Source organism: Poecile atricapillus, chromosome 18, assembly GCF_030490865.1.
Source record: "Poecile atricapillus isolate bPoeAtr1 chromosome 18, bPoeAtr1.hap1, whole genome shotgun sequence".
Classification (NCBI taxonomy): domain Eukaryota; kingdom Metazoa; phylum Chordata; class Aves; order Passeriformes; family Paridae; genus Poecile; species Poecile atricapillus.
Genome location: NC_081266.1, coordinates 5030329 through 5055125, shown reverse-complemented (window position 1 = coordinate 5055125; position 24797 = coordinate 5030329). Strand labels below are relative to the sequence as shown.

Here is a 24797-nt window from a genome sequence, read left to right as displayed (position 1 = left end):
AAACTTTGGAATTTATGCTGAAACTTGGAAGAAAATATCCCAGCCAATAATTTTAAGCTAAAACTTGAATCAAGTCTCTAGCCTAAAGAGGTCAGCTAGCAATTGCAGAATTCACTGAGTTTCCTCTGCATTTCATATATCTATATATATATCTCCTCATCCTTCCCCTTGTATAAAAACGAAAGTCATGGATTCTATTTTTAAAACAAGCTTGTTTTCATTTAGAGAGAAATCTGCACATATGCAGTTTCAATATCAATTATTCCAGATTTTATGAGCAGTTTTGTCTTTAGTGACCTGGCTCCTCAAAAAGTAAATCAAAAGCACATCCCAAGGAGACACATTAGGGTTCTGCAAATTATTGCTACAATCCTTCAAAGTCCATTTCAAAAACAAACCCTTAACTATGGCTTTAAGATTTTGGAAGGAATAGAAGTGCCTAATTTTAAAAAATGCTATCTCTTACCATTGTAAAGTTTATTTAAATTAATTATTTCAATGTATCCTTGAGCTTTCCAGTTCACTACTTACAGAAAGAAAAAGGAGTGTAGGTTTCCTTAGACTTAAAAGACCAAAAATTAATTTTAAAATTAAATTAATGTTTAATTAAAAACACTAAAAAATTATTCCATATCTTGATATCCCTAGTAATACTTTACAGATCATTATTTATGAAATTTTGAGATAAGGCAACCAAAAGTGGTTTTATTCCTTTAAGGTTTGAATCTACCACAAACAACGAGCAGGAAAAGCCACAGTTGGTATTTTTCTATTTTTTTCCTCCCTGTTGTTTTTAGATCCTTCAGTAAAGAGGAAACCCTACTAGAAAGAAGAGCTATTCCCTGCAGTACCACTTCTCCATTCCAAATTGCCAAGAACAGTACAGGGAATAGTTTCTAGCATGGGGACAGAGAAATCTTCTTCTGAAAGTTTAAGGACGCTCTTCTCAGACTATTTTGGTCAGCAATAATTGCACTGGAATGGCACTGGAGATTCCAAAGGGAAAGCTGTTATCCATCACCAGCAAGTCAGCTATGCTCAACTCTGTAAATATATCTCAGAAGAATCAAGTGTTAGACTTTTCCTACATTTACAGTAGTGCAAGAACAGAATAAGGAATACAGTCTATTTAGCTTTTATTTTTGTCTTGATAGGTTTCCATTCTAAATTTCAAAATTTATTCCTATCACTGAAGTGTGTATTTCTTCAAACTGAGCACTTTTAAATGCACTCTCAGTCAAAAACAAGCAAGAGAAAATTCAGTACCAATGTCCAAAGAAGTGCTGATATTTCCACCTTGAGAAAGGCCAACGACAACAAGCTTGTTCATCAAAACCAGTTCCTGAATTTTACAACTTTCTCTTCCAGTCCTGTGGTTTCACTGGGTTTATTAAATCCTATCAGCTGGTGTTATTAAGTACTTGATGATAATGCAGAAAGGAACAGCACTTTTGTGGTCGGAAATGTAGCCACACAACCTTCCTGTTAATGCATAACTGGAGGCTGTAACAGCAGATGCAACCAGGATCTCCTGGTTACATATAGATCTGTGCTTTGCTTAAATCTATTTATCTAGGATATCTATTTTGTTACCTTTTCCCCCGCATTTTGGAAATGAGTTTCAACTGAAGACCATGCTGGAAACTCCCCTGGCCTAACCAAACACAAGCAGCCTCTTCAGTCCTGTCAGAGATTTGACCTGACTCACCACATGGCACATCTATCGCAAGAGAAATGGAAGAGGAAAACAAACACAAGGTTTGTGATGAGATGAGATCCATCCCTTAGGCAATTGTGGGATCTTCAGCTGTTTCATGCAAATCATGATGATATCCATATCTTTATACCTTAGGGCAGAGGCTGTAAGAAATATAACAATCTCACTTAGTTTTTAAAGTCAGCGAAAGTTGAAAAAAAAATTTTAAAATCAGCAAGGTCTTGGCAGAAGAAAATATTTATGTCAGTATTTTAAAAAAATATGCAGTTTCAATCACCTCAGTATGACACATCTGGGAAAACAAGTTCCTTTTTTTTTTTTGTTTTACTTTTTTTTTTAAAGTTGTATTACCTCTAAATTTAACTAGACATGGCATGTGCAAAGCCAAGAAGCCAGCCTGCTTAACAGCCAAATACAGAATAAAATTATTTGTCTGGATCTACCCTTCTGCATGCTTTAAGGACACAAATCTTTAAAACTGCACATTTCATCTTGCCTGTCCCTTTAAGAAAGGCTCCAATTCCTCTTTTAACATCCCCATATTTAACTTCCATTTTAAAAACCTGTAGATTTATCACTGACTTTTTCTTGCACTCATAGTAGCTGTACACTGAGCAGAATTTTGTTCCAGGATTTTAATTGTACTTTTTAGGGCTACAGCTAATTAGCTTTCAAAAAAACTTCTGGAGAAACATCAATTAGAGCAGTCCAAAAGGCTGCCATCAGAAACTGTGACAAAGCAGTACAGAAAAAAGCTCATGCCCACATCAGAGCTGTTGTGGAACAGAGTACAACTCAATGTTTGCTCTATTATCAACTTGGCACACTCAAGGGAAGTTGTGGAAGTCTGTTGTTCAAGTAATTTAAAATTAGACTACTTTAAAAAATAGCAGGAGGAATAAGTCTTAACTGTCTAGATTATGTTTCCTATAATTTTGCAGGAAAATTCTACAAATATCCACAGATTTATTTTTGTGCAAGGGTAATAAGCTCGTGGGATGTAAATTACCACAAGGCTTGATGCTTAAGGACAGAACATTTCAAGTGCAATATTTTTCCCACTCTCCATGAGTGTTCTCAAAGCTCTTGGTCAGGTGCCTGATAAGATATATTTGTCTCAGAGTTCACAGGTCAGCACCTGAGACTTCTCAAGTGTCCCATGATATTCCCCCTCAAGCCCCCTTCCACACAGCTACAGAACAAAAGACAATCTTCATCATCTTTCTTCTGGAATCCTGACACAGGGAACATAAAATATCTGTGCCAAGTGAGTGGCATGTTTCCTTGCACAAATTTCAGATGGAGAGGCAGAGGCAAGCACAGAGGAAAAAAAATATACAAACAAGACATAATTACAACACATCTATAGAGGCAAACAACACATTGGGTGTATTGTAACTTGGAAAAGAAAAAAAAAGAACCTTTAGGCTCTGACACCTGCTCTATTTTAAGGGTGATCATCTAATTATAAGAATTCAGAGCAACACTTCACAAGCTTTCATATTTTATTTACACTAGAGAGTTTCTCTCAATGAAATAAAAAGTTGTAAGCTACCAATATGGCTCTGAATCAAAAACATGGTCAAAAATCTAATTTAATTCAGCTTGAAAACCTATGTGACTTACCATCCTCAGCTAGCAAGCTGCACAAAGAGCAGAGCTCCAGAGCATGCCTATTCTCCTGGACTCGGTTTTGTTCAGGAGAATGTAAACCATCTGTGAAGTTCTGTCTTTCATGGGGTGAAGTTGTCCCATGAAGCAGCTAAAGATATCACAATTATTATATGTTTGCAAGAAAGCAGTTAATTAGGCCTTGCCTAAGCAGGCAGAAAGCAACCACAGCTTAAACAACCACCATTCTACAATGATTTTTCATCTTTCTTTCCAGAGCCAAAATACATAGTTCTCCAGAATCTCAAAAAGGTTATGACTCAACTAGACAACCCAGCTTAGATATTATTTTTTTCAACTCAGCAGAGATTTTCACGTGGCATCTTTAAATCTGAGTTATACAGGTAACAAGTGTACCCAAAGATCCAGAAGGGAGATGTTTCAGAGGAAAAAGGAAGGCAAGTTTAGTTGGAAACAATCCTACAGCCACAAAAGCACATACTGTCCTCACTATAAAATCTATTTACTCTTCAAAGCAGCAAGATGAAAGATTACTGAAAAAGTGCTGGACAAGATAAAGCAAGAATTAATCTCAATTAGTGCCATTCAGTTTGTGTTCAAAGTCTTTCATCTCCACTTTTTAACTCCCACTTCTTGCCAGCTCACCACTATTTTAAAGGAGAGCTACAGCACGCTCTACAAAACCTTCATTATGAGGTTGATTTGCAAAATCAGTCCCTTTCCAAGCAATTCCCAAATTCTCAGCTGAGGCTGCTGCCACTTACGTGGTGCAGCAAAGCAAGCTGCTCCTGCATTTTTGCTGCCTTACTTCACTGTTCCTCTTGAACAAGAGCACATATCCTGCTGGCTTAACCTCCTGCCTTTCAATTCTGCACTCCAGGGAAATCGATGAATTCCAATTATGCACACTTACGTCACCACCTACCATCCAGGCAGGACAGACAGAGTTCAGCTCATCCATTAAACTATGCTCTCTTTGGCAGCCAGGGAAAGAGGTGCAGGTGGAAAGCAGGAATCCCATCTGTGTTTTGAAGGGCAAGGGTAAATCAGGTACAACAGTGAGCGACTGGAATAGCAGCGAGGCACGAGACTGAGCTGAAATTCTTAGAGCACATACAGACACTTCAGCAAAAACTGAAGTTTTTGTGTCCCCATCACATGTACAGAGGGTGGTGGGCAGACAGAACCCTGGTGATGTGGCAGCTGGTTTCTCTTCACTTCCTAAAGTAGATGATTTCATGTCTGAGTATATGTTGATTTGAGTCAAAGAAAATATCCATAACTGTCAAACTTTTTTATAAAAGCATTTCTGACCACAATGTGGCAAGATGGGGCTAAAAAGGGAGAAGCCAAAAAAGCACTTTTGTTTGAGAGCTATTTTAAGTTCACATCTCCAGGCAGAACAGCTTTTAGCATTGCTGTGCTCGCTAAGAAGCTTCAGGGTCAGTTACTTTCATTTGTTGTTTCTTCCCTAAGGAATAACTAGGTTTTGCATGAATAGCATTGTCTATCTTGGCTTAGACCACGTATGTGGGGGAAGGTGAAAAAAGACATGAGAAGCCTGGAAAAGACAAAAAGAAAATTGCAGTGCAAACACTGTTTACAAATGCTGCACCACACCAAGACAATTTCCTCAGCTGCTCAGGCAAACTACTATTTTAAATCCCAAGCAATGGCTACAGAAGAGGAAAAAAGCCTGGTACCATCTCATCCTTCACACCAAGGGTAGGTGGAAGGGCAAGGGATGTTCCATGCAAAGCTTCCAAGAGGACAAACTTGAGTTTTACCCAGGAATTAAGCACTTGGCTGTGGACTCCAGTAAAGGAAAGTCAGACTCAATTTTTCCACAGCAGAACAGCAGATCTCTGATGAACGATATACAGAAGTAAGAGCTAGACAAGACTCTGAAAAAGCCACTATAACAAAAAAAAGCGGTAATTTTGAACACAAAAAAAGGTGACAGAGTCAAAAGGAACTCAAGGACTGCCTCTTCTGACCATGAAAGCACAGCTTTGCTGGGGGCTGGCCTATGTGTTACCATCACTGGTTTCTATTTTTATCTGGACAGTGAAAACATAGATGATGTAGAAGTTTCTCACCGCTTTACTGACTATTTTTTTATTTGAAGTTCATGAAGGAATGTATAAACAGCCCATTTATCAGCTGCACAAGCACAAGTGCTCAATGCCTGTTACTCCCTGTATGCCTACTTCATTTCTTTAGATTATCATTGACACCTGTTTATTTCTTTGACTCAAAGTTTATTTGTAAGTACCATTTATGGGGTTTTTTTTCAGAAACCCATGCCCTAAGAGCCTGACAGATTGCCAGCCCCACTTCATTAAAAAACCTCCTGTGGCAACAGCTTTCTTCCACTGCTGACCAAGGCTGTGTTTGAACTGATGACCCCAAACTGAAGCACTTCACATGGCAACTGTGGGCTATGCCAAGTCAGCCTGTAGCCCTTGAATACAGGGAATTCTTGTCATGGAACTTCTTTAACTGTGGCATCTGTTATTCACCCAGAAAAGCAGAAGAGTTAGTAAATATGCTTTTACAGTCATTTTTAAGCCTCTAGAAATTGGTCTCCTTTCTTCATCTTGACACGCCTTTCCTCCTCTTGAACATTCAGAATTTTCTATTACGCCAGCACATTTTAGAATACATTCTTTAATCCCTTTGCTGATTGACAACTTGACTTAAGATTTTATCTTCACCCTTTTAAGATTACTTACATGGTCAAACTCTGCTCTTCAAATAGCTTGTAAAGTGAGGATTGAACAACAAGGGTCAGGAGAAATGAGTTTAGCATCAGACAGAAAAATTCTGGCTCCTAGGGTTGGGAAAGAATTAGAAAAGACAAGATTTCTTACCATTATACTGCAGATCACCTGCCAGATATTAACAAAACCCCCCCACAAAACAACACAAGAGCCCCCCAACAACTAAAAAAGACTACCAAAAAAAAAAAAACAAAACAAAAACACTTTTAGATCCAGTTACCACCCTGAAATGCAAAGGAACAGGCAACACCACAGAGCTGATAGCCTCCACCCTTGCTACAGCAACAGCCTGCCAACCAGCTATTTATCAAGAATCCACAGCCACATGAGCTGGAAAACACTCCTCTCTTCAGACTCTTGACAACTGTCCCAGGTCAGGTTAATACCAAAACCCAGTTTGGTACATGCAGAACCTGTGACAGGCTTCACAACACTGAGAATGTGACTAAAAAGGTGCTGCTTCAACACCTCGTCAACTTAATACTTCTGCTATGTCTAATATTAGAATATTGTAAGTCCATTAGCCTTTAAACAGTTTTTCCATGGCAATTCCTCTGAATTCTCTCTCACAGTCTTCAAGCACTGGGGCACACAGCTGCCTCACTATTTTCTGAGGATGGCACAGGGAGAAAGACTAAGCACAATTAATAAAAACCAAACCACAGCCCCAAAATACAAAAGGTTCTGCCAGCATAACACTGAAGAGCAGAGAAGTGTCAGAGTGTGCACTCTGCTGCTCTCCTGGCTCAGGTTTTTGCCAAAATATCTGGTCAAATGCTGATGTGATGGGAATGCCAGTCCCCTCCTTGGGAATACCAAGCTCAACAGGACCTGCATCCATGACAGGGTTCCCAGAAGTTGCCACAAATCTACCTCAGGTGCAGAGATGGCAAGCTTTGGGTGTTACTAAGAGAAGAAGCTACAAGTGCCTTCATTCTCCTCTGTTAAAGCTCTTAAGATGATTCACCTTTTAAACCTCAGTTAAAAAGAGGCCTCTCCAAGCAGCGTTCACACACAGATCTGCTGTGCTACAAACCTTGAATTCCTCCTCTCCACAGCTGATATGCTCCCAACCTTGAAAGAACAAAACAAAATGAGGGAAACACACAAGGCTTTCAAGTCTGATTTCTGAAGCTATTTAGACACTGAGAACAAAACTGTTTGATCAGCAACAAGCAGACAGGAATGGCTTTGGTCCTGAGAAGGCTCTGAAGGGAGAAAGAAAACACAGCACAAAGATTTGTTTCACTACTGCTGCTCAAGGACCTAAAGATAACTAACACATGAGTATGTCTCAATTTGTGGTACCTTACACGCTCTCTTGACCAATTCTTGACCCAGAAAAAAATGCCCTAAAGGGACAGAGAGGAAACTCCATGAATATTTATGGTCTTTAAGAACAATAATGTGTGTATGGAAATATGTAATATATAAACAGTTTACTAAGGGTCAGATTTTGAGTGTTCCATTGTCCAGCCAAAATTTTGTGTTTATAAACTATTACATGAATCAATCTTTTTAAAAACCTGTCGGTCTCCTGCTGAAAACAAGCAAAGTATTAGTCCTTGAAATCTCACACGAGCAGTAATTATTTTTAGACTAAAGGATACTAAGTGAAGGTTATGAGGCGAGCAATGTCATTTGCAAATAAGCTCTCTGAAGCAGGAAACATCTGAATTTGGGCCTGCTGCTGTTCAAAACAAGGCATTTCTAGGCAAGGGCACATTTTACATACACAAAGGTGCTGGTTTCCAGACACAAAACACAACTGCCACCCTTGAACACCTGTGATGGCACTGAGCCTCCAGAGAACAGGACAATGACAGAACTGACCCTCCTCCTGCCCAATCTGAAGTTCAGAATCACCTGAATACTTTGAACAGAGAAAGGGAAAGGAGGTTGCATCCAAAGTAAGAGGAAGCAAAAGGAGGAATGGCTTCTTTTCAACACCAGACAGGTACAGCCATGATTTCAATTCATGTAACGCAACCACTGAGATTCACATGAGCTCAAACACAGCCCTCAGCACAGACCAGAGGGGCAGGAGGAATAAAATGGTTCCACTGGACATTTCTATTCCTATTCCATCAAACAGAGCACCAGGTGACCAGAGCCCTGCTTCCCATCACTACTGGTGCAAGTTCAGAGCAGTCAGTGTATATAAGGATGATGAGTGGCCCTGCTGTATTATGGACAATCTGAGATTCAAGGTATAAATATTGTTCTTTTCCAGCCTCCAAATGAGATTTCAGTGGAGGAAAAAAGACTGGCCTGCATACTCCACATTTTTGCACCAGCAAGGAAGAACAGGTTAGTACAAGAGCCTCTGGAAAATACCTTGTCAGAAGCTTCCCTGTACAGGTCATATTTCTGGGCTTGTTCTCTTATCCTGGACAAAAGCTATTCCAGATAGCTATGGCCATTTCACCAAAACAATTTTTGGGAGTCTGGGGAAATCTATAAATATCAGAAGTACTTTTTATGAGTAGATGGATTTCCACCACCATCACCTCCCATGTATATTTATTATTCAGATTATGAAACACAACTGCTTTTGATTACGATGTACCCAAAGGCTCATGTGTTTATTTCAAGTTCCAGCCTTTTTTACTGTTGTTACTGCTACCCATATATACTCCTTACTCTATTTAAAAGACTAAACACCAAATGCAGCAGCATTTACAGGACTCAAGATCTTGCCAGATCAGTGCTCTTCATGCTTTATCACACACTGTCTCTCACATAAGCTTTTACACATGTTATAACCAGCTGCAGTACTCTTTTAAACAATTGTTATTTAAGAAAAAAACATACTTTTTGGTGGTGTGTCTCAAGGATGGCATAACATCTGCAGCTGTTGTTCAGCTGAGACAAATCCAAGCTCTTCTAGAGCCAAGATCAGTACATGGGCACCATGAAACTCCTGCAAGGAGGAACTAAGCTGAAAGGCAACAGCTCTACCATATGATTTTAAGACACAGTTTCATTTTTTTCCCATCAATCATGAGTATTTACATTTATGGCTTAGCATTTTCTTCAGTATGGTATCTCCACATTGTACTAGACAAGTTCTAGACTAAATACATTAAGAACTGGAACCAGACTTTTAAGTCTTACATATACTCTTAAACAACCAAAAGAATAATTGATTTTAGCCTGTTACTCTCCATTCTAGATCAGTCTGAAACCATGACCAAATTTCTGAACCACAAAGTTCACAAATTTAGCTAGAAAAGATTTTGATTTTTAATCAATATTTTCAACAGGAGAGTGGACATAACTTACAAGTCTTTGTACTGGTTTTGAGTATCCAAGCTCAGCAAGATGGAAAAAATGTTAGAAAAATCAGAATCATAGAATGGTTTGGGTTGGAAGCGACATTAAAGATCACCCAGTTCCAATCCCCCATCATAGGCAGGGACATTTTTCACTAGACCAGGTTGCTCCAAGTCCCATCCAACCTGTCCTTAAACTCTTCCAGGGATGGGGAAGCCACAGCTTCTCTGGGCAATCTCTGCCATTGACTCACCACCCTCACAGTAAAGGTGTTTTTCTTAATATCTAAATACACAGAAGAGGTAAAGATCTACTGTCACTCACCTACACCAGCCTGAGCCCAACTCCAGTGGGGAAGGAAAGAGCACCAGTGACCAGCAGATTTATCCAGGTTGTTCTCCTGGCCTATCTTTTCTGGTGATGTTATAAACAGCACAGATTCCCTCCCCAGCTCTTCCTGGGGGATGGAACTAGATGATTTTTAAGCTTGCTTCCAAACCAAAAGCATTCTGTGATTTTATGAATTCCCAAACAATTCCCTCAATTAAGAAGTACCACAAGTACTGAGAAAGCACTCAGTGAACTTTAAGCCAACCTGTTGCTCTCTTACACAATAACCTCACTGTGAACTTGGAAGAGTCCTTATGGAAATGTTCCTGAATCCAGAAGGAAGGCATTATAATAAGCACTAAATAAACATATGACTTGGGGTGCTTTTATAAGAGGCTACTTCACTTGATCAAGTGATAGAAATATCACTGATAAAACCTAGAAGGATGAAGGCCCAGCTTATTTAAACAGCACAAGTGGCAGTATAGCCTTTCCCATACTCCTGCTGCTTTAAGACGAGGGGAATTGAGGGAGGCAATAACTCCAACTCTTCCTGAACTGAAGCAGAGAAAGATACTCTCTCTTCAGGGCTACAAACCAACTACTCACAGCCTCCAAAGAACACTTAGCTAAAGAGCCAGCCAGAGAAGCAATGTCACCAGAAGTTGCCTGGGCAATGGATAGACAAGGAATTAGCAAATTTGCTTCATTACTGAATCACTTTGGTAGTAACAGGAAGGTTCTAGAGCCAATTCCAAGGGGACGCTTCAACTTGCATCCTGTAAATCTCCATCAATATATTTGTATAACTGTGGATTATCAGGCTCTTAGACAAGAAAATACCTTCACTTAACAGTGAATATCTACTGCCAATATTTGAGACCTGAGTGCTTCTGTTGTGCACCTGCTAAATTCATTTGTGAAGTCTGATCAAGGAGGACCAACCTCAAAGAGAACCATCTCCAGGTTTACTGTGAAAGTGAGCAAAGCCAAGGCAGAGTCTCTGAGCACAGTGCAGAACTGTAAGAGTTTAGTCCTAACTCTCACACAAACAAAATTGTTCTTCAAAAGCAACTTTCAGAGCTTTCACTGTAGGTCTCTGTGTCTATCCCACATCATCTTTCCTTTGACAAGTCAACAACTTATTCCAACTAATGGAAAATTATCAGTAAAATATATTCTTTCACACAAAGCCACAGCAATTAAGGGTTGCTAAAGCAAAGTGCAAGCCTTTGACCTGTGAAAGAATATTTTCTTAACATTCAAATGGGGACCACTAGCACCAGTGCTGGAAAAATTAAGGAAGACAGAATATCAGCAGAGAAAGATAGGTAGGAGTTAAAAGCAAGATCTTAAAGCCCCCTCTCTATCCTCAACTCTGTAGCACCTGTGATCAGGTTTATTTTCCAATAAAGTGATTTGTCCAGAGTCACAGGATTCAAGCTTCTCATCATATGGTTGGCTTTAACTTCAAGATTATTCTTGGGTCTACCAATCTAATCCTTAAAAATTATAAATCATGAACAAAAAGAAAACCTTAACACCAAACCCTTTATTTACCAAATTACCCACATCACATTGGCAGAGCTACTAAATGACATAACAGATGGCTGCATGACACAAAGGCATCCACATTTAAAAGCTGGTACCTTGGTTTTATGGCACTTCAATACTTCTATAATAACTAAAGTTTTTTAGTCAGTTCTTCAAAAATGCACATCTCCCTTCTACCCATTTGTTTTGAGGCCCTATAAAGGTCTATCAAATGAGCTCTTCTCCTTGTAATATCTGCACATGTAAATCCCACCGAGCCTTACAACAGTTTGAGTCCTGTTTTCCTCAAGCCCTACCAGAAGCATGCTGTGCCACAAAAAGCCAGCTGTTCCTGCTGAGACTTCCTAAATTCTAGAAAGGCTTCCTCAAGAGACTGGGAGCATACCTAGGAGTGCAGAGCATTACATCCTCACATTTTAGAATGACACCAGTATTCTTGATCAGTGTAAAGGACAGCTTCCACTCATACAGATATCTACACTGCCAGAAAAACAAAGTCATAAGCCAGGGCACTTGCCACAAATCCCAAACTAAAGAACATCCTCAGCCAAGTTTTCCCATCTGTCTCAGTCTATGCCATCAACCTTCCTTCCTTATTCCTACAGATGATGGTGCAGACCTTCAAACAAGCAGCATAAATTCAGTTTCTGGTTAAATTTCCAGTTAAATGCCGCCCTCCTGAAGGGGAGGAGGCACAAACACAAACACGTTCTGTACGTACACGGCTCTCCCCAGCCAGTCTGCATGCAAGGACACAAAGATCTGCCTCTTGGAGAGCACTATCAGTCCTGTAACAAAGTCCAGGGCAAGCTGACAGCAGCTGGTGATAGAGCCAAGCCCTCTCCTAGAAACATCAACTCCATGGTTATCTTCCTCGCACAGAGCGCTTTGTGCTCCTCCAAACATGGAGCTCTCCTGACGGGAGAGGAAAAAGGCTGAGAGAGCAAGAGGCAAAGCTGCTGTTTTGGTTTATGGGCTGTGGCCCAGAAAAGCAGATAGCCCTGGCACATGAGATAACAGCACAAACATTGGAGCATTCCTTGGGAACAGAATGGGAAAGGGTTTGTTACTTGTACGGTCAGCGAGATGCTGCATTTCTACACCTCACTGCAAACTACAAAAAGGAGTTGTGCCCTTCCCATTTAGAGGGAATTAAGCACCCAGAAGTTTTCTTTAGGATTTCCTTATTCCATCCTACCACATTCAAAGCAATGTTTTTAATGCATGCTTCAGAGCTGCCTTCCACTTGTAGCAAGTTTTATTTAGATAGGATTTATGTGCACATTATTGCTGAAAGCAATGCCCAAAACCAGTTTTTAAAGTAGAGACTAGAATAGGGCACTGTGTCAAAACTGGGCTAGCGTCAACAGGCCTGTCCTCAGCCAAAGAGTGCAATAACCCCATCAAGCCAAATGTGACTATTTGGAGAAAAACAGCACTGCAATAAATGCAGGTTTGTGAGATGAAGAGCTCTCCTCAGCTGTCAAGTCTGAGCTCCATAGGCAGAAGTGTTTCTACAAACCAGACTGCAGACATGCCCTAATACCTATTACACTTGTTCAAATACAGTGTGTGTTCTCTTGTTCTAGTAAAGTTTATAAATGTCTTTTCAGCACAAGAGAAAACCAGTCATGCAAACAAAATCTGAACATGACACACTGTCAAGCTGACAAAAATAACACTGAAATTTCCCTTGCTCTGTTAGCACAGCACACACTTGAGTAGAAACCTATAAACAGTAAAGCATTTTCATGGAAACATCAAGATAAGGGCATTTCTTCCACCTGCCAAAATGAATCTTCACTGCTTAACTGTAACACAAGTAGTGAGCATAAACCTGGAAAAGAGCTAAGAAATTAGAGTTCAAACTGTAACTGTTGCTGCAGATACACAAACAGATGAAAAACAACTAGAAAATTCTATTAATGCAAACTGAAAGCACTGGACAGTGCTGCTCTAGACTGTGCAACAATAGTAGGAAATGGAAGTATCTTGCCTGTTTCAGTCGAAATATATAAAAACACAAACACACCATGAACACTATCTTCCAAGTAGTTGCTCTTCCACAAAAAAGCAGAGGAAATTTTCACCTCTGATAAAACCTCCAAAGCCAAAGCTGTTTCAGTAAGACCTAAGCTGAACCCTTTCCTCTCACAGTTCAGATCCAAACTTCTGCTTCCCACCATCAGAAAATTGGCACCTACTGGAAAAGCACAAAGTAAATGATTCACTTTCCCTCTGATAACCATGCAGAAGATTGTTGCTACAACAGACCAGAAGAGAACTGGGAAAATGTGGCTTTTACTTGTCCTTAACCAGAGATCTGGAATGCACATGGGGGCTGAAGACACAGCTCAGTCCCAGAATTAATATCTCCTAGGCCTGCAGTCAGGACTCGTGGTTCCAGCTTAAACGTGTGAATTCTGCTCTAACCACCAAGGAAGGGATTTCTGTCTTTAGGAAAGAGGTTACAACGACACAGACTAATATCAGCCAGGACACACAATCTCTTTATTATTATTTTTACTGCTGCTGTTCATCAACAAAAGCCCAAGTTGTGCCTTCATATCCAGCAAATCAACCATTCAAAAAACCCTGCTTGGAATCTGTGAATGTACCTCAGATGAAGTTGTGAAAGAACTAGCCAGATCAGGGAAAGGAATAAGTCATTTGCTCACTTAAGTGTTTTAAAAAGTCACAACTGAGCCAAAAAAAGCAAGCATACACACTTTCTTCAGCTGGCAATCCACACGCTCTCACATTAGGCTCTTAAGTAAAAGAAAATAATCCAGGGGTTGTTTGAATTTCTTTTCAAGCTGCATCACCAGTGACAATGCCGGTCTAGGAACCATTCACTGATTATCCTTCCACAAAATCAAAAGAGAGGGCTTCTACATATCATATATAGGAGATCCTCCCACTCATCTAGAAGTGTTAAACACAGTTGTAAAATTTGGACTCCTTCAAAAGTCCAATAAAAATACAAGCCAGGTTTACTACAGTGAATAATCCAGCATAAAGAAGCCACATAAGGCTGCTGGGCTCACTCCCTTCATAGGGCAGTAGTACTAATTTCATTTTTTTTTTTTTTCATTTTACTATTATTTCATCCTCATTAGCATGCCAAGCAGGAGCAGGAAAAATTCCACGAGTTCCCATACATTAGCCCTGGCAAACTGAGCTGCCTCTTTCCCATCAGTTAACTTAAAACACACAAAGAAAGGTGTCTGAGACACTACCTGACAACTTGTGAAATTAATTTCCATAAATTAATTTACAAGTAAATAACTCGGTGTGACCAGGAATTTCAACAAAACAAACAAAAAAAAAAAGGCACACAGGAACAAGCAGAGAAGAAATGATCTGCAGTCAGACAGGCTGATATTAAAAAAGCAAACCCGAGGGCATAGTGATTTCCAGGGAGGAAATCCACCCCCTGCCAAACATCAGAACTAGATGGAGCAAATACTCTCATGCCAGAAGCAGAATGCAACATATTCCAATATGAACAACTGCTTCACTCACTGCATATTGATCCTCAAATATCAACTCCAGTTCACATCTCTAACTCCTGTTATTGGACTATTTATTCACTGGTTTTCACTGTATGAAACATGCATTGATTTTCCCTGCCTCCTTTTTTTTTCACCTGTTGTGGCAGGACACCTTGAGAAAGCAGCACAGGTATGAGTGTTGCCAGAATCAGAATTATAACAAGAAATGTTATACTGTGTAATTCAGTGGAGCTCCCAGGACTGGCCAAGTTATATAAAGTTCAGGCATTGATTAGTCAGATAATCTACATATTTTTTAAAAGGCAGTAGTTGGGATGTTTGCAGTGAAAAAACCAGATTTAGTCCATACTCAAGATCTGTGTTCATCACATTGACAAAGCCACCAAACAGCCATAAACCCCATTTATTTCTTGCTTTTCTGAAAAAGAACACTTAATGTTACAAAATTCCAAAAGGGGCTGGTTAATTAACTTGGGACTGCCCTGAGGAAAAGAAGGCTTGAACAATAAATGCTTCCAGACAGAAATGCTAAAATACGCACTGAAACAACAGTTTAAGAAAAGATACTGTGAATGCTGAAAGCAAAACAGGCTGCCTCCACTAGGTCAGTCCTCTGAAAAGTTCAAACACCTTTGAAAAACAAGAATACAACAGAAGAGACCATAACAGAGCAGAACATTATTCCTATTTCTCAAGTTATCTAGACTGCAGTAAAATAATAGAATATGTGTTCCCTCAGATTAAAATTTATTTACATTAATAACTATTATCTTATAATAATAAATAATAATTATAAAATTGTTAAAATTAATTATTAAAATTAATTAATGTATAATTAAATAATTATTTTTATTTAAATATAGATTTAAATAAAATATTTAAATCAGAATGGTAATTCCACAAACATTTCAGAATCAAACACTGAGGCTCTTGCTAAAAAATGATTTTGTTAAAGGAACAGAAGTGGCTCATGGAGGGTCACCAGGTGTGACAGACATTTCAGAAACACTACAGCTGTCAAGGAAATGCTTTAAGAACACTGTAGGTAGACAAATAAAACACACTATCCACTTTAGAAACAAACATTCTTGTGAGTAACCCCCAAACTGAAGCAAGTCAGATGTAATAACATCTCTGTAAATCACCAATCCCTTAAAAACAAGCAAACACAGAAGGAAAAGGCATCTTTGTCATGGAAGGGGCTCAATGCACACATCCCTAGAAATAACTCCCAGCATCCAGTCCAAATAAACTGCCAACTTCACCACCAGCCACCAAAATTTTAAATCTAAACTATGATAATAAATAATTATATATATAAATAGACTGTAAATATATAATATTTATATATAAATATTATATAAAATATAAAAGGACTATTAAAAAGGGTTTTAGGTTCATTTGAACAGCATTCCCTTTCCCACAATCAGCATTCCCAGGCTTGCCTACTTGTGGAAGTGAAGAGCGGCCACACAACACTGGTTCCCATTCAAAAAGTGACCGGAGAGGGGAAGTACAATTAATATTTTCAGTGAAGGATACTTATGCTTTAAAAAACCAACACCCTAGGGCTCATGACTCTTTTGGGAATGGACAAGAGGGTGGAAATCTTTATTTTGCCCTTTATTGCTGTTCTGCAAGTAGGCATTTGGACACACTGTATGTGCCAAGTGGCACAGCTACAAGCTATCACAATTTTCCCAGGCCTGCATCTTTTCACACCCACACTGGTATCTTGCAAGTCCATACCCACATGCATCTGTAAAAACAGATGTAGGACTTCATTAGTGCATCTATAAATATTCATTAGTTGCTATTCATGCCCACAAACACATATATCACATCTGCAAGATGGTAAAAGGTTCCCTCTTCCTGTTCCTGGCATCAGTGTATTTAAAGCACTAAATTCTTATCCTGGCTGTGTCTACACTCATGAAACTCAACTCCAGAACAATAATGCTGCATTTCATTTATCTCCCTTCAGAAACAGAGGGGACAAAGCCTATTATCCATTTGGTAAAAGGGCAGGAACACCTAGAGATGAAAGAATTCCAGTGTAATGTTAGATCAACAGTATTTTCACCGCTAGAAAAGGCAGTGCTGCTTTCCCAGATAAGGACAGACCACAGACAGAAACCCTGTCACGCTGCAAATGCCTAATCTCACCTAGAGAGCAAAGTACAGGAGACAGGTAGAAAAGCAACCAGTGATATCACACTCCTGAATAGAACAGAGTGTGTGCAGTAGGGAGTCCATGCTGTTCATGGAACAGGAAAGAAAGCTGGGTCCTTCTTTCCAGTTTGGCTTCCTTTCCATTTTTCTTTAGGCTTTGTAAAGCTGGCATTCAGACCCATCAGGGTTAGAACCTCTGATTTTTTTCTCCAGAATTTGTTTAAAGACTGCATTGGCTCCACCTGGTTTACACTCCTCCTTCACCAAGCAGACGGGGCATCTTCATTTCAACTTTCTCTGCAGAGACACAAGAAACTCAATTCCTGAGGGTGGCTGCTCATCTTGGAGCAGTGAGACAGGTCACCTCCCATCCTTCTCTGAGTACAGCCAGGATTTAACTCATTTCAGTCAATTCCATTCCAATGCTTCACAGAAGTCCTGCCATAGTCTGCCCTTCCTTTTTACATGAAATCAGCATCCCAAGACCTCACTACACTAAAAGGTGCCCTCCTGAATCAGTGCCAAGCTCTTTGAAGGATGCATAAAAAAGGCTTTACATGGCAAGAAATCTCAGCTAACACAAATGGGTACTTAAATATCCACCTGAAAAATAATTTTCAAAAAAAACAAACATCCAAACCAAACAAACAACTCCTCCCACAAAAAACCAGCTTTTTAGATTACCAACATTTCACTAAACTCCCCCTAATTACCAGTCAACAGGAAAAAGCAGTCATGTGTTCAGTTATTAAAAGCTTTGATTTTTTTTTTTTACATATTCAGTTGTAATTAAGAATGAGCAAGTAGCATATACTTTGCTAGTAAAAATATTATGAGGTCATGTACAGGAAGAGGCAAATATTGTTATAAAAACAGCTGGTACAGGCAGAAGTGACAATGTTCACAAGTGCCCAGGCACACACGAAGCAGTTGGCAGAGCTAAGAGGAAAAGCAGACAGCAGCTAACAGAAAACTACTTCAAGTATTGCTCCTTTTGATTCTCAGCTGGGGCCCTGGACACACAGAACAGCCAGAATATGAGCCTAGGAACCAAAATCTCACATGGGAAAGGCATAATGGTTCAATAGAAATAGTGATTTTATTTTCTCTCCTTTATTAATTTGCATCTCTCGCCTTTCTTTCATTCAAGCTTGTAATACTTGGAACATTCCTCCCTCTTCTCCCAAATACAACATCATTAAGCAACAACTTTTCCTTGTCATTCAGCACTAAATCCTCCTCCCTGCCCAGCAGTGCCATCGTGGCAGTTATGGATCCCACAGTAAACCCGCCTGGTTTCACATCTTTTAATCCAACAAGGCTATTTTTGAACCCAGATCAGATTTCTGATAAGACTCTCTGCACCCTCAGACAGCTGTGCTGTGTGACAAGAGCAGGCAAAGAGGACACAGAACCCCAGGATTTAAAAACCAAGCAACTGGAGGGCAGGGGCACTGCCCAAGACACTCCTAAAAACCCTGTAATTGTTTTTCCTTTTGAATTTGGTTTTAGTGATTGCTGCTGTTGTTTCAGATCTGAAGAACCTAAGGGCGTTCAAGTCTGTCTATTTACTTAAAGCCTGTCTATTTACTGAAAAGGAATGTACTTCACTGCACAATGTAGTCATAGGAAAGCTGTATCTAAACCCTGTTTAGAAAACAATGAACAATTGTCTTGATTTAGTATCTTCAGATCTGTAACTCCACTACTATCAATATTTAAACCAAGGATAAAAAAAAACAATTTCTCATAGCAAGCACTACATACTCACTTCATCCCACTGGCTCAGCAGCAACAAAGCTTAGTTGAAAAAAGTCCTGGTTCTAATAACGCTGCCATATCAGAAAAAGCAGGAAAATACATTTATAAAGGAAAAGCAGAAATCAAACAAGAAAGGAATTTTGTTTGTTTGTTTCTAGAGCTGCCTTTTTATTTAAGAAAACACAATGGAAAGCATAAAAACCTCAGAAGAATGAAGCAGACAACAGTGCCCTAAGGGAAAAAGAAAGAACACAGATGCTGTGTTCCAACAGCAGGCAAGAGTTATTGGGCTGTAGATCACTGAGTGCTGCAGAACCAAAGCCCCCCAAATCCAGAAGTATAAATTTATGATTATACCTGGATTGTCTTTTTAACAGCTGCTGTGCTACACTACACCTGCTAAGCATCTATTTCGTTCTGTCTGTGTGGTTTCCTAAGTTAATTTAACACCCACAAAAGAGAGTCAGCACGTCTTGCAGGAGCCTGGGGATAGCAGCATTTACAAGATCACATACAAAGGTGACAAGCAGCAGCTACTATACCTCCATTAAAAAATCAAAATAGATTTCTGAACAAATTCAGGACATTTAAACTGCTTATCCCCTAACAAAAGGGCCTCCCAGAAAATATTTTCCTAAATACCAATCACACATGGTACTGTTCGATTCACATGAGCATATTCAAGGTCACTCAACCCCCCAAATCCTACTTTTTCATCTAGATGTTTTCTGTGGATACTCAGATACAGGACCCTTAAAAGCTTTTTCTCTCTTCATAGCACCCTGTCCAAGCCCTTGGAAAGCCTGCTGTGTTTAGCAGGCTCCAGCATTAACCAATGCTTTGTCCTACATTTACCCAAATTCTCACAGCACGGCTATTTAATGGATTTCCCTTTCAGCAGCCCTGAAAAGCGCATGCCGTGTACCAGATGTTCACTCACCCAGAAGCTCACAGCCTGCCACCAAGGGGAAAAAAAGGTGGGCAACAGCTCTTAATTCTTCAGTCTGGCTGAAGAGCAGCCTCCCTCCTGCATGCTGCATTCCGTAGAGCCACTGCAGTGCTCCGAGCAGGCAGACTTGCAGGAGCAGCTGGAAAACAGCCGTGCTCTCCTACGCTGAGCAGAGGTGTCCATCCCAGAGCCAGGGTGGTTCTTGCTCAGTGAACCTATCTTCTACAAGCTCCTCACCAGAGGGTGGGTCACACTGACAAGTGGCTGTTGGAAGGTGGTCACTAAGGCAAGAGAGGATAATAAAGCCAGAAAATTCACCTGCGTGTGTGTAGGAAGGGAAAAGAATAAGTGGAGCAAATAATGAGTGAAAGAATGGAGTCAGTATGCAAAGAAAATTATTTACTGAACAGACTAATTGTGCTGCTGACCTCAGTCCATTCCTCTCCAAGTTTTAACTCCTTAGAGTCAGGGCTCTGTCAAGGAGAGGTCACAGCTCATCTTCCCCATTGCCATTAACCATTGTAGGATGTAGCCACCAGATCCTGCAGTGAGACTCCAGAACTGAGCTGCAGCTCCGTTTCACAGCTCTAGGAAGTTCTCACAAATCAGAACAGGGACACCAAAGTGGTTGGTCCATCATGTTTTCCTCCTATCCCCAGCAAGAAAAGCCCCTCTAAACCCAGAGCTGAAGAGGGCGGCCAGAGTTCACACCACTGCCATTTCTAAGACCTTCACAGAAAGGAGAATTTTTCTGCAGTACCTGAATATTATCAGGTTTGAGAAAGTTGATGACTGCCAAACATTCTTTTCCACAACAAGGAGTGCTGTATGCAAGTTAATCTCACACCCATGACCTTGTTCTTGCTACCTAAAGATTTTGCTGTCATAACAAACTCCATAGACACTGCACACATTTAACTGTGGCATAAATTCTAATATGTCACAGCAGTGTGTATTTCACACAGCAGTAGCTATCCCATCAAATGGCAATACTATTATCTTTCACATTTCTTCCTGGGGATATAGAACAATACAGTTTTTTATACCTGAATAAATCCCATGTTTTAAGTCATTACTGTATTTGAAAACAGGCTTACAAGAATTTACTTGGCTCCCAGATTCCCTGATACTTATTAAGGATATTCTCTCCATATTGGAGCCTACATGGCAAAGCAAGCAGCAAACCCCACTGAGATCATGCAATATTCAATGTAACAACTCAGCATTTAATTCACAGCACTGGAAACACCTTCTACCCCACACCACCTAAAGAAACTTCTAAATACATAACAAAGCCCCTTTGTAGAGAGGTTAAAGCTGCTCCCGTTTTTCTGTCATCTGTCAAAGGACTCCATTCAATCAAGTCAGGAATTAACACTGAGCAGTTGCAAGTGCCATTGTAGCTCATGAAGCACAATTCTAGTAAATAAACCAACCTAGCTTAAGCTAAGGCAGCTGTTAGGAGAACCAAGCTCAGCTACCCACTCTTGTGAATCATTTCCTGAATTGCTGTAATTAGCACAGCATTGTAAGGCAATTCACGCTCAAATCCAACAGAAGTCAACACTCATCTTAATTTACTCCGCTAATCTCAGAGCACATGATGCCCAGTCCATCAGGAGTTTTCCCTTCAAGATGCACCTCTGCTGTGACACCAGGAGGAAAAGGAAGAACTGAGAGCAGTGTGCAGTGCTGGGCCAGCTGGGTCACATCTGGCTCGTGCACCTGGAGCCTGCTTGGCCATGTCCTTTCCTCTCTTTTTACGACTCTCAACTTTGATGTGAACTTCACGTTTGTGAAATTCTTTGCTCTCTCCAAAGCCTAGAACCAAAGCACTCTGCTCAACAGCTGAATGCACAGGCAGTGAGAAAGCATCGTGCCCAGAAATCGCCATCACTGCTTGCATGAGCGCTAAGAATCATCCAACATCATCAAGAAAGTCTTGACTGCCTGGGATGTTTTCCTGTATGCTGGTTGATCCCTACAGCTTTATGAAATCTGTTAGCTTCTCTCACCCTTGGAGAGCCAGACTTTTGATATTATAAACCTTGAGCTCATTGAGAGTTTGATGAAGCATAAAATAAGCATAGTTTAACAGTCAAATGAACAACAAAGGGCCTTTTGTGATAGCTGGAAAGTACAGGAATGGAGCAGCAAAGGAATGAGGACTAAGAAAAAGACAATCCCTTTTGCATGGAGGTGACATCCTGCAACTTTCAATTAATCATTTGATTTATCAGTGACATGATATGATTTCAAATTAGTACAATGACTTTAATTCTTGTCCTGACACAACCTATCTGAAGGCTTTTGATTTAGACAGAAAATTATATAAAGTAGAATGGCTACAATGCTGGAGGAGTACAACGTGATAAGGAAATCTGACCTCCGGAAAAACATTTTCTTTGAATTTTTTTGGCAGAGGGTAAACAGCAAAGTCCCCAGGTTTTTGGCACGAGGAAGGAAGACTTACAAAATGCTTCTCTTTAAAAAAGGAAATTTATTTTTCTTGTGTAATAGTACCTTACTGCTCCATGGGAGCTACGGTTCCAAGGTGGCTATCTCAGGATGAAGCTCACCTTAAGATGGCAGAATTCACCACAGGTGAAAACAAGTCATCTTTTATAGCAGAGAATGAAGGACAGCACAGAGCAGCCTTTGAAGTAAAACATTTGAGCTTGGCAATATTTCAGTTTGGGAACCTACACAACTTAAACTAGAGGAGTTCTGAAGAAGAAAAATACAAAGTAAACAAGTCATCTTTAAAACAGTTTCATCCAGCCCTAGAGAACAGAAGATACAAATGTATTTTTTTTCAATCTAGACTTTCAGAGGCTCAGTAAACATTTTAATTCCTTCTACCCGAGCACAGCAGCATTTTAGAAGACTGTTGCTTCAGTAACTATTTAAAAATAAACTCTCCAGAGAGCATATGGCACTGAAAACAAGCCACTCCAGACTGATGAGACATCTAGACAATGGTCCAGAAAAGGGCACATCAGCAGAAGAATTCTCCTAAGGAGGAAGCAAACATCTCAAGTGACACTCTGCAAGCAATTTAGCTGGTTTAGATCACAGCTGATACTATACCATTTCTAAATTAGCATTAACCAATTCCTCTCCAAGGAAAGAACACAGCAAACTGCACAGCTAACCCAGCCCACGAGGCATGTCCTAAACACATTCCTTGGTCCTGCTGGCTCATGGCTATTGCTACCAAAATGTGTAAGCAGATCTACTGTCCCTGGAAAGTCTAGAGTATGTTTAGGTCCTGTTTATAAGCAGTAAGACAAATGACACAAGATCTGGAAGAAACCTGAAGTACCTGCAGCAAGGCACTGGCTTTCCCAGGCTCACCAGGGAAACTGGACACAAAGGCTAACTCCAAACCAGTCTTCCTTTACAATCAGCACAGCAAGAGGCACAGCTCTAGAGAGTTCTGAATGGGAACTTTGCCTAATTAATGAATTAGTGATTTAGTGTAGCAAAGTGAATCATGGTGCATTCTCCAAAGCTGTTCACCCTTCCTGACACAGAAAAACCGTATTTGACTTCATCAAATGGAGCAGAAGCAGAACTCTGTTTACACCAGATGGAGTGGCACATACCATGTACACAGACTGCTATTACAGAAATTACTTTCTGCCACTAAACAACACAACCCAATAAAAAACAAACTAGTGAAACATTGTTTGACTGTTTATAGCAAGACTCTCAGACAAACACCTGCCCCCCATTCCTCGTTTCTGCGCACATCATCACAGAACAGAGGAGATAAAAATCTACTTTCTACCTCTCCTTCATTCCTTCAGTCACATTACCATGATGTTGGAAGTGCTGGAGGACACTCCTCAACACAAGATCCAGAATAACTTGGATATCCCATGGTTATCACTGATGGATATCAATTGGGTCTGTGCTCTTTAACTGGGTTAGAATCAAATTTGTCTCTGCTTGCCTTTAGACTCAATTCTTTAATGAACTCTAAAAAACGTGTGTGTTAAATGGTGCAAACCACTTCAAGCTGCAGCATCTCACAAAACAGAGCAGAGTTGGTATTGTCCTTTACACCCAACCCAACAAGACTTTTTAACAGTTGTGTAAGTCAACACATTTAGAAATACCAAGAAGAAGGCAAAAAGGGACTCCAAACCATTCTGTTCAACCAGGACAGTTCCATCAGGGTCATAAAGAGATAGAAATATTAGCTAGGACTCACATAGGCACAAGCATTTTTATTTGTATGGCAGAGATATGATCCCAAACTTCCAGTGAGAGCTCTCCCCACAGAGTAAAGAAACCTCAGTAATCTAAAGGGAGGTCACTGTAAAAGTTATGCTACCTATTGTCACTTCAGTTCAAAAGTTGCTTAGAAGCCTAGAAGATTATAGCCTAAGACTTCATCAGATGCACCACCCAAAGTTCATTCCAAAGCATCTTACAGCCATGAAAATAAAAGACATAAAGCCTGAAAGAGATTTATTAGAAGCCTTCAATGCACTGCAATGTCCTCTTCCCTCAACCACATCAGCCTCCAGCAAGCCTCGCCTCACTTCAAAGCACTGCATTTTCAGAGGAATTATTTCCAAACAGGAGGGCAGAAAGCAATAACACAGAACAATTTTCCTGCTGGCCAAAGAGGAAGCTGATTCTGTAAATGGGCTATTTCCCAGATTTTAATTAAGCTTTACAACTGGAATCCTGATGCAGGAAAACACAGCAAAAGACCCATAAGGCAAAACAAATATTCCTGGACTGAGGTTGGAGCACAGAAAATGTCAAGATTTTATCTTTGTTTTGTATCCTACAATAACATTCGAGATCATCAGTCTAAGACAGAACTGCAAAATGCAATATGTTGCACAGGAGCAGAACAAGAAAACACATCTCTGGCACAGAGAGACTCCACCTCAGGGGGTGAGGTGACTGCTGGACAAGCAGATCCGAGGAAAGAAGAGAAGGCAGCAAAAAGACAAAACCACTCAAGGCCTATTGATTCCACTGGCAAGCTGCTGTGGTTCAGTCAGCTCATGGCAGGTGAGAGCATTATGAACCTCTCTGAAGGCAGAAGATGAAGTAGCACCAGAGATATCTATGGGATTCTTCAT

The 24797-nt window shown here is 40.1% G+C and overlaps 1 protein-coding gene across 19 annotated transcripts in view; it reads right to left on the bottom strand.

Moving 5' to 3' along the window:
* MICAL3 (microtubule associated monooxygenase, calponin and LIM domain containing 3) overlaps positions 1 to 24797 on the bottom strand; it is a 149193-nt gene that overhangs the window by 119907 nt on the left and 4489 nt on the right. The window contains exon 1 of one of the 19 annotated variants that reach the window (XM_058853045.1): positions 19681 to 19790. The exons of the other annotated variants lie outside the window; for them this stretch is intronic. The gene's annotated coding sequence lies outside the window, so the exon portion shown is untranslated. Of the gene's footprint in view, positions 1 to 19680; positions 19791 to 24797 lie in introns of those variants that run through there. 19 annotated transcript variants of the gene reach the window in all.